The following is a 10276-nucleotide window of genomic DNA, read 5'->3' as shown; positions in this document are numbered from 1 at the left end:
AAGTGGCATGACTTGGAAATACGAAATGCGGTTCTCAGGAATAATTTAGTATTGAAACAGAACGGCGTAGGGGTTGCTCCGGACTACACTACGTATCAACGCGAGGCTAGAAAATATTTAAAGCCAGTGCTGTCCCAAGCCCTTGTAAAAGGTCAAAATGCGCGGCTCAGAGGCGATAGGCTTGTCATTGAAGGTAAAACGTACACATACGACCATGAATGTCAAAAATTAAAAGAAATGACTGTAAGCCGCCCAATTAGGGCCCCTAATGCAGCACAGAGTAACTCAGAGATCAGAGGTTTAAATCCCGCTAATGTGAATGAAAATAACCAGAGTGCAGTCCAGAATTGCCCTTCAGAACAGTCGGACTGTTCTGGTAATGAAAGTGACACGAACACGATAGTTGAAAGAAACAGCAACTTGCCGAAAACAATAGGAACAGGGAAAGGTCGTAAAAGTAGCGAGATTAGCCCCGTTAAGAATACTTACAGTCGCACCGCTAGAAATGTACGGCGAAGAAATGAGGAGCCATTGACAAGCCGGGTTACTGAAGGAAATCAGTCACCAATTTACAGACAAAATACACACCCGTTCAGGCAGCTACAAAAAAAACAGCCTTGGCAGTACATGGGTATTAATAGGCCTAGGGGCGACGATTATTACCGGTTAGCTTTCCCCCCCGAGTGATTACGGAGCTCAATAGCATTGAAAAGGCCATACACAAACCCAAAAGTTTGTATCTTGGAATGTACAGGGTCTAAAAAATAAGTTAAGTTCTGTGGACAGTGATTTGTCAAACTTTGACTTTGTAGCATTAATTGAAACCTGGTATTGCCCTTGTGAAACTCCAAAAGTAAGAGGTTTTAATGTGGAAAGTGTATCGCGAGAGCTAGCTTCAAACAATCGTTATTTTGGAGGCATTGTAGTGTTGATAAAAGATGAGTCTTTCAAAAGTTATACAAAGCTGAAAAGTAAATCTGAAAATCTTATTTTGATTAGATTAGAATGTTGGGATGGACTTTGTATTGTAATAGGATCGATTTATATTCCGCCTCAAAATAGCTCGTACCGAAATGAAGATACGTGGAATTTGTTGATAAAAGAATTAGATGAAAAAAGAGCTAATTTTGAAAATGACAGATTGATATTAATGGGCGATTTTAATGCTTATACTAGTGATGAAGTTGAATTAAATGATGTGTTAATTACAGGTAGTCCGTCAGCAGTCCCAGCCGTTTACAGGATCCCCAGAGCTAGCAGGGATGAAAAAAGAAGAATAAATCAATGAAATCGGAGGTTACTTGCACTCAGGACAGACTTAGGTTTGAAGATTGGACCTGTAAGGGTTAGAAAGGATAAAATCGGGGTGAGTTTACCTGCGTATCTGGGGATAAAGCAAGTTTAATTGACTATGTTTTGGTTGATATTCGTTGGGATCCGAATTACCTTGATGTGGATGTGATTAAGCTAGTAGGATCGGACCATCTACCGGTATTTTTAGAAATTAAATCAAGGAATGCTCCCAAAAGGAGGGTTATTTCAAGTGAAAATCGTATTTATAATAAAATGTTAGAGCAGATACCTAGGGAATGGTCTACAGAGGAAAAAGTTAAATTAAGTGAAGCGTTTTCAGAGGATGATGTAGCTATAAGGCTAAGTGATTTAGAGAAGATAAATAACCAGGATAGATTGATAGAAGAGTTCACGGAGCTTTTACATGAAATAGCAGGCCCAGTTCTAGGAAATAAAGGAGGTTGTAAGGATATAGAATTTTTTGATGAGGAATGTAGAATAAAAAAATTAGAATTGATTAAAGAAATGGAGATTTTGAGGGACGAGGAAATAGAGGAAAAGAGGCTTCGACTAGTGACAAGGTTTAAAAATGTTAGCCGGGAGTATAAACGCCTTTTAACACAGAAGAAGAGACTGTCTATTCAAAAAGGTAAGGAGGAGCTGATCCAGTTTTATGAAAAGAGTGATACGCGATCTTTCTGGAGAATGATAAAAAAAAGGTTTTTCCATAGCTCAGCCAAAAGTACCTGACCCGAAAACATGGCCTACATACTACAATGACGCGGTTCATGAAGACTATTCGTTCGACTGCTGGTTCAGCGACGAATTATCGATTACAGAGAATGAGACCAGTTTCCCACTCAAAGAACACGATTATGATCTGATAAAACCCGCATCAGAAGAAGAAATCGAAGAATGCATAAGCGCCATGGAAGGTGGATCAGCACCTGTTAGCGATGGAGTCCCAACAATGATCTTGAAACAATTCCAAATTTTATTTATGCCCATCTTCTTGGCTATCTTCAACTCAGTTCTGGCTTCCGGAGAATGGCCATCGTTGTGGAAAACATCCTTTATTTTGCCGCTATACAAAAAGGGAGACCAAGCGGATCACAGTAATTATCGACCAATATCTTTAGTACCTAGTCTTAACAAAATATTAGAAAGAATACTAGATGCTAGATTAGCTCATTGGTTAGAAAAATATAGGATTTTAAAGGAGGAGCAGGCAGGATTTCGGGATGGATATAATGCTATTGATAGGGTCTTAGTCTTACAGGCGCTTGTTGAGAATTGAATAATTTAAAATAAAATTTAGTTTAAATTGCATTTTGTTATTAACAAAAATAATAGTAGTGATGCCAGAATCTCTAAATTTATGGTAACAGTGAGACGCAAAAAAAGATACCCATCTCCCCATCCTTTATCACCATAGGTGGATGATAAGTCGAAACGGCGGTCAATTTATGATACCTATTTAAGCTACTCTCCTCTAACGATTGCCATAGTTTTGATGCAAAACAACGACTTGCACTTCCTAGCTCTAGATTTTGAAGACTGGCCAGCTTCTGGAAAAACAACCATTCAACACCCACAAACTGCACTTTTTCAACAGCCTAGTCATCCGCATAGCCATGTATAGATGCTCAACATGTGCACTCAAAATCGAATACAAAATAACATTCTAACATTCGAGATTAAATGTTTCCGTCATGTTGCGAGAATCAAATACAGTTTTTGCACCTCTAATTTGAATTGCTAATGACTGCAATCCACTGAAACCATTCTTAAAAAATTAATAAGCAACAACTGTACTGATCGTCTAGTAGTAGAAAATGATCAGCCATGTCAAGCGAATGAAGCAAGCTTTCCCCTGAAAACTGACTTATGTTCTCTCTCAGTTGCCTTTGGTCACGAGGAAAACTACGATAGGAGATCTTTGATAACGTCAAGATAGCCTAGTTATCACGCACCGCACCAGATAGAGCGATATACCAAGGCCCCTTTGTAAAAGGGGACTTGACAAAATTTGACATGATAAAAATTGTGGCCCCAAGCATGGGCGCCCATATGAAGGGCAGAGGGGGGCTCCAACCCCCCCCCCTGGCTGAATGAGTCTGCCTTATATTTTTGTTTTGAGATTTCTATTAGGCCTGTAAAGTATTGGAAGTGCCGTTTAGACCAGGTAAGCCCCCCCCCCCCTAAAATTCAGCTTATGGGCGCCCATGGCCCCAAGACACTTTGTGGGAATGGCTGGGATCAAAGTAAGCATGAAAGTAATTCTTTAACTACAACGGGCTTCTTGCAATACTTCTTGCATCGCCATTAAACATACGCAAAATCTTTAATGTTGTTGGATCGTTATTTGATCATGTTTTTTTTTTTAATTTCTCTTGGGAATGTTTTTCCCCTTCAACTTCACTACTAGGGTTGTAATTTTTTGACTTGCTCAATTTGTTTTACATTTGTTTTATACAATAATTTCAGTAACTGACTGATTATATTATGAACAGTCAACCAATTGTGTGTTAATTAAATGTTAAAGCAAATACAGGTAAAAACAATTTGAAGCACATTAAAGCTGCTGGGCTTCGCTAGAAGCATGACAAACATAAATACGGGATTTTTTCATTTTCTCCTTGTGCAACACTTGCTGTTTAAGAATTCCGATACATCAGTACGGGTTTGTCGATATTTGCGTGGGTGTCAAAATTATAGTAAATTGAAGGTTGCCTAAAGTTTTGGTCAGGTTTAAAGGAGACAAGTACAATTCTGTAGTTAAAAGCTAGGCTTATTTTAAGAGAATAAAAAAAAAAAAAAAAAAAAAAACGAACTGAGTTGCCCACGTTTGGTACTTTAATTCCTGGAATCGTCTTAATCATCATTCTCGATTTAGTGTGAGACCTCTCTCTGATCACTTGTATCTCTCAGATTACTATTTTGTCTGACTTTCAACTTTAGTCCCCAAAATAGACTAAAAGGGACTTGGACCTAGAAAAGAGCTGAGGGTCTTTGGTTCATCAAGATACTTGGAGCTTTGGTGTTCCCAAAGTCTCTTAAGCACTAGTTTGTTAGAAATTGGATTTGTCATTATGGAATTGGCAATTGTACATAAAGAAATTTCCTGACTAATGAAACTCTGCCATTGTATTTGATAAAGCTTGCTTGGGAGCGTTGCCGGAAATGTTCACTTCTGCCATATCGTTGTGTCAAATTATATATTGGACCAAACGAAATATTTTTCTGCACACAAAAAAAGTAACCAGAATACTTCGGTTTTTAGTATTTCCAAAGTACGATATGTCTCAGAAATTTTAGAGATGTCTAGAAATTGCTATTAGAGGCGTCAGTTTTGAATTCTACTTGAAAATGTCCTAGTGAAATATCGTAGAAAAAAGTATTAACCCTAGCTTTAGTGCTAAAAATACTTTGATTTTCATTAGATTGTAACTCAAACTCGTCTTAGTATTAAAAAGTTTCGGTTTCTTGTTTTATTTTCTCATTCCTCTCTTTTCGTTTTCCAGTCACATGTGTATGGTGATGAGAGGTGTTCAGAAGATCAATAGTAAAACAATTACTTCTTCAATGCTGGGTGAGTTTAGATCAAATTCAAAAACACGCGAAGAATTTCTGACATTCGTTAGGGGAAAGTGATGTGAATCTAGTCAAATTGCTAAGATTTTGTTTACCATCTATAATAACTTTAGATAATTTTCGTAATATGTTGATAAACAACATTTCGTTCATGTCGTTAAATTTTGTTCATTATTTTTTAGTGTTAAAAAATATTTTTATTTAGAGTATTTTTGTGAATTTATATTGTTTTACAAGCTATTAAATTTTGTGACAGATTCTAATTTCTATTTTGTTTTCTTGTTGAAGAAATTTTGAATGTAAAACGTTGTAAAATCCTTATTTATTTTAGTGTCTGGTAAAATATCAAACCATAAATTTTGCTTATCAAGATATGTGGTGTAAAGCAATATTTCATGTTTGCAGAATCCTTAGCATAGAAATACATTTAAATAAGATAAAATATACAAAACGATGATCATACATAAATGATTACAGTGGCGTAGCCAAGGAGATAATTTTTCTGTAATATTTTTCACCGATCCTAGCGGATGTTCGAATTGTTTAAAGATATGAAAATTGTATGACAATAGATTCCATATATTCCTTCTGGTTCATTAAATTAAAAAATTAAAAATCTTTTTCAACTGAAAGTAAGGAGTAAAGTTAAATTTTAAAACGAACTGAAATTGTTCCGCATATAAGGGGGATTGTCCCCTCCTCAATCCCTCGGTCTTCGCGCTAAATTTGTTTAGTACTTTTAAAAATGCTTCTGATTCTAATTAAAAAGCCCTTGTGTTTCGTAATTTGTTCTTAAAGAATTGGGACAAAAATTCAAACTTTAGCGTAAAGAACGGGATATTGAGGAGGGGGCAGCCCCGCTCATATACGGAATAATCTCTATTAATTTTGTTTTAATGTTACTCCTTACTTTCAGTTGAAAAAAATTGTTCTTTTATTTAATTCCTGATCATTTTCTAATGCTGCAAACCCGCCTCCCCCTCCATGGAAAATTCCCCCCGTGAAAATTTCCTCCCCAGCACCTCCGCCCTCACGATTGCACCCCTGCTGAAAATTCCTCTTGAAAAATTTCTTGCGGACTATTCCGCCTGAAAAATTTTCCGTAGTATACTTCAATTTGAAAAAAAGACTTATTTTTATTTCATTTCTGATCGTTTTTCATATAGTTCCCCTCCCCCGGAAATTCTCTTCCATTTAAATTCACCCGTTAAGAATTTTTCCCTTGGAAAATACCCCCCCCCCCCCTCCGCGAGAAAATAGGTCTGATAGGACCCTGTGACTGCCTTTACGCCTTCTTGCATGCCTACTTAAAACAGGTAGAGATGGCCACTTACTTATTTCTGTATTATAAGCCCTAAAAAAAGTACCGTTTGCATTTGATCTACCCTCATAAAAAAAAATGCTTTTAATTGTTTTGTCTATGGTGATAGACTTTTACTAAGGTGTCAAAATGAGGGCTTCGATCTTAATTATCAAACACTAAACTTAAACCAATGGGACACTTTTAAAACAGAAATTCCCCCCCCCCCCCCGCCGACACCTTTTCTTGATAAAATAGAAAACTTATATGCTGTTTTTGTTGCATAGCTTTAAAAATTGTAACTCAATTAAAAAAAAATGAATGAAATATTACTGAAGAGTTATCCAGTCTGAATATATTATTTAAAATATTCTAAACAAATTGAAGGTCAAATCATTCTTTGATATTCTTTATTTTATTTTTGAATTATTTGCTTATTATGAATCATATTAGTTTAAATGCATTAGTTAAGGGGCGAACGAAGTCCAGGCACTTTAACATTTAACATTTTTCTTTAACACTGAAGAGATAGCCTTGAAGTGACTTGGACAGCTTTCGCCCCTTAAATAACCCTGATAATTTTTTTGGATTGTGAAGTTAGTTTAGTTTAAAATACCTTGTCAAAGATAGGAAAGTTGTGCTTAGCGTAAAATTACTTAACTAGTTAGCATAGAAAATTAAATATATAATGTGAAACCCACATAAAAATTAAGCGTATGTTAAGAAACTGGAGAAGTAGAATCTATTTAGCACAGAAACGTTATAGTCGTACAATAAGTAAAAATATGCAGCCTGTAATTGTAAAAAAAAAAAAAATCCATAAAACTAAGGAATAGTTCCTTGTTGATACTGTCGGAGTTCAATTAATTTTATGCTAAGCAGTGTTTCTTCCAAAAATAATAACAGAGAGAGTCTGTTTCTCAAGATTGTGGAGTAAAATTATGGTTACTATTTGATTATTATTGCATTATCTTTGATAAATTATTACAGCAACATTATCACCCTTGTTATTTCCTTATCATTCGTGGGCGCACATAAGGGGGCAAGGGGAACCAGCTCCCCCCCCCCCGGGCTGAATGGCGCTGTCTTACATTTGTTTTAATTTAGAAAACTTTCTATAAAATAAGTTTTCAAAGAAGAGTAAAGAGCTCCATTAAGCCAAAAATGGGCAGAAATAAAGTCAAATAATCTTCCAAGCGTAAAACTACCACAAGTCACGATCAACAAATACATGAAGCTCAAAACAAACAGAAATTATAATAAATAGCCAAGTCAAACTCAAAACGATCAAAAATTAACATTACTAGGGCTGACAACCCCCATGCCTTTTCTCAAGACCAGAACATAATTTAGGCTTTACTAAAAGACAAAAAAAGTAATGACCGTGGATGGTCAGTTGAATATACCTATACTGATATTTATTCCTTAAAGTAAAAAAAGTGAGTAAAAAAAAGTTTTTATTTATTTAAGTAAAAAAAAAATGAAAAGATTCAAACATATTTTGTTTTCAGTAAAGTGCAAATTATGTTCTGGTCTTGGGAAGGCATGGGGGTTATCAGCCCTACTAATGGTAATTTTTGCTCGTTTCGAGTTTGACTCGGCTATTTATTCTAACTTATGTTTGTTTTGAGTTTCATTTATTTATTGATAGTGATTTGTGGTAGTGTTACGCTTAGACGATTACTCGACTTCTTTTCTGCCCATTTTTGGTTCAATGGAGCTCTTTATACTTTTCTTTGAAAAAACTTGTTTTGAGGAAATGGTTTTCTTTAGATTATTCTCAGTTCGTTTTTCATTGACATAGTCATTTTCATGAAAAAAATAATAATATTTCTTATCTTTTCGATTTTTTTTTTCTATGATAACTCATTATTTGGCTTGCTATTTGTATGTTGGGAGAAACTTTTTCAACAATTCTTAATCCTGACACAAATAGTATTTTTTAATTTAATTTTATACCTCCTCCCCAATCTGACCTGGAGAAATAAAACTTAATATTATCCCCAAAAGATTCTATGTATGCTCTTTGACAACCTAGATACAATTAAAATCAATTTATTTATTTAAAATTTAAGAGCAGAAGTAGTTATAATAGTTGCCCCGAAACCTTCAACATAATAGCCCCAGTCGTTCTCGATATATTGCTGAAGTGTCTTATTGGCAACCGCAAACACAATGCCTTTTGGTTTAGTTTTAAAGTAGCATTTAGTTATATAGCATCATGGACCAATTGCATAATTGTGGGGGGTTGACATGCCCAATATTCCTAAAGACATAGTTTCTGGACAGTTCTACTATAATGAACAAAATAGTTGTCTCAAAATTTTGACTGGATGTGTTTGGGAAATAAGTCGGCTCGAGGGACGGGCTGATGGCCCTCCAGTCGCTTTTTGCTCTTAGAAAGGACACTAGAACTTTTTATTTTGAATCGAATTTGCTTCTTTAAATGTTTCAAGGATATTTCTAGCTATTATAGAGTGGTGCTGCCTATGATATTGCTTATATGCCTTTTTGAAAACCTACATGTATACAGTTTTTACGTTTAATTGGAACGCCCCCTAAACACTTCCTAGAAGTTTCATCTTAATGCTCTTAGCGTCATTAGTTATAGTATATATAGTTGTAGTATTAAAAGTATACACATAGTGCCTTCTGGCTAGTTAAAAATCCCCCACAACTTACTCTTAAAGGTCTAACTTAATTATATAAGTTATACTTGAGATATTGCTTTTTCACCTTTTTTAAAGTCCACATGCTCATGTTTCTTTTGATTTAGTTCAACGTCCGCATAAACATTTCTTTTATATGATTGCTGAAAACATTGGTATATCCTCATTGGACTATTGGATACAAAATGGCTTTCTCACAATTTCGATCGAATGTGTTTGGGGAAAAGAGGATATCAGGGAGGGGGCCTATTTTCTCTCCATCACGCTTGATTCTTAAAATGAAGAACTATGCCTTTTCAATCAAATGAGACCACCTCTTCATAAAAACCTTACATACCCCTGGGGCATAACTTAAAACCCTTACCCCCATACTCGGGGGGGGGGGGGGTCAACCCCCAAAGCAGTTTTATGTGATCTTTGACTATTTTTGACCAAATGGTTATCTCAAAATTCCAATTGGATGCATTTGGGGAAAATATGACGTGGGGGGTGGGGGTATAACTGCCCTCCGATAAATTTGAAAAATGGCACTTCAACTCCCAATTTCCAATTCAATGAGCCCCCTCTGAAGTTTATACGACCACTGTTTCCATAAAAGCTTTAAATGCTCTCGGGGCATAACTTACAACCCTTGCCCTGAGGACTGTAGGGGGTTCTCATCCTCAAATACATAATTTTTGGACTTTTAAACTACGTCAAACAAAATAAATATCTCGAGATTTTGATTAAAATTGGTTGGGGAAACGATGGGCGTGGGGGGATGGCTGCCCTCCAATCACTTTTGACTATTAAAAAGGTACTAGCCCTTTCAATTACCAACCGATTGAGCCCTTTTTGAAGTTTCTATGACAACAACTGACCATCTTAAAATTTCTATCAGATGCGTTTTGGGAAAATACAACGTGTGTGTGTGTGGGGGGGGGGTATTTGCCCTCTGATCACTTTGACTCTTAAAAAGAGCACTATAACTTCTGATGATCAATCCAATGAGCCCTCTTTGAAGTTTATACGACCACACTTTCCATAAAAACCTTATATGCCCCCAGGGCGTAACTTACAACCCTTGCCCTGAGGGCTATGTGTGTGTTTGGAGGGGGGGCGAGGAGGTTCATCCTCTGACATAATTTATGGACCTTTCAACTATGCTGAACAAAATGGCTATATCAAAAATTATGATTGGATGTGTTTGGGTAAATGATTGTTGTACGGGGGGAGGGGGCCAGTTGACCTTCAATTACTTTTGACTGCTAAAAAGGCCAGTGGAACTCCTGATTACCAATCAAATGAGCCCCCTCCGAGGTTTATACGACCACCCTTTCTAAAAAAAACTTATTCCACAGGACATAAATTACAACCCTTGATCTGAGGGGTGTGGGGGGGGGGGGGGTTGTCATCCTCAAAGTCATAATTTCCGGACCTT

This window comes from Artemia sp. Qi Xiang Cuo, chromosome 1 (assembly GCF_049724085.1).
Source record: "Artemia sp. Qi Xiang Cuo chromosome 1, ASM4972408v1, whole genome shotgun sequence".
NCBI lineage: Eukaryota > Metazoa > Arthropoda > Branchiopoda > Anostraca > Artemiidae > Artemia > Artemia sp. Qi Xiang Cuo.
This window is presented reverse-complemented; position numbering follows the sequence as displayed.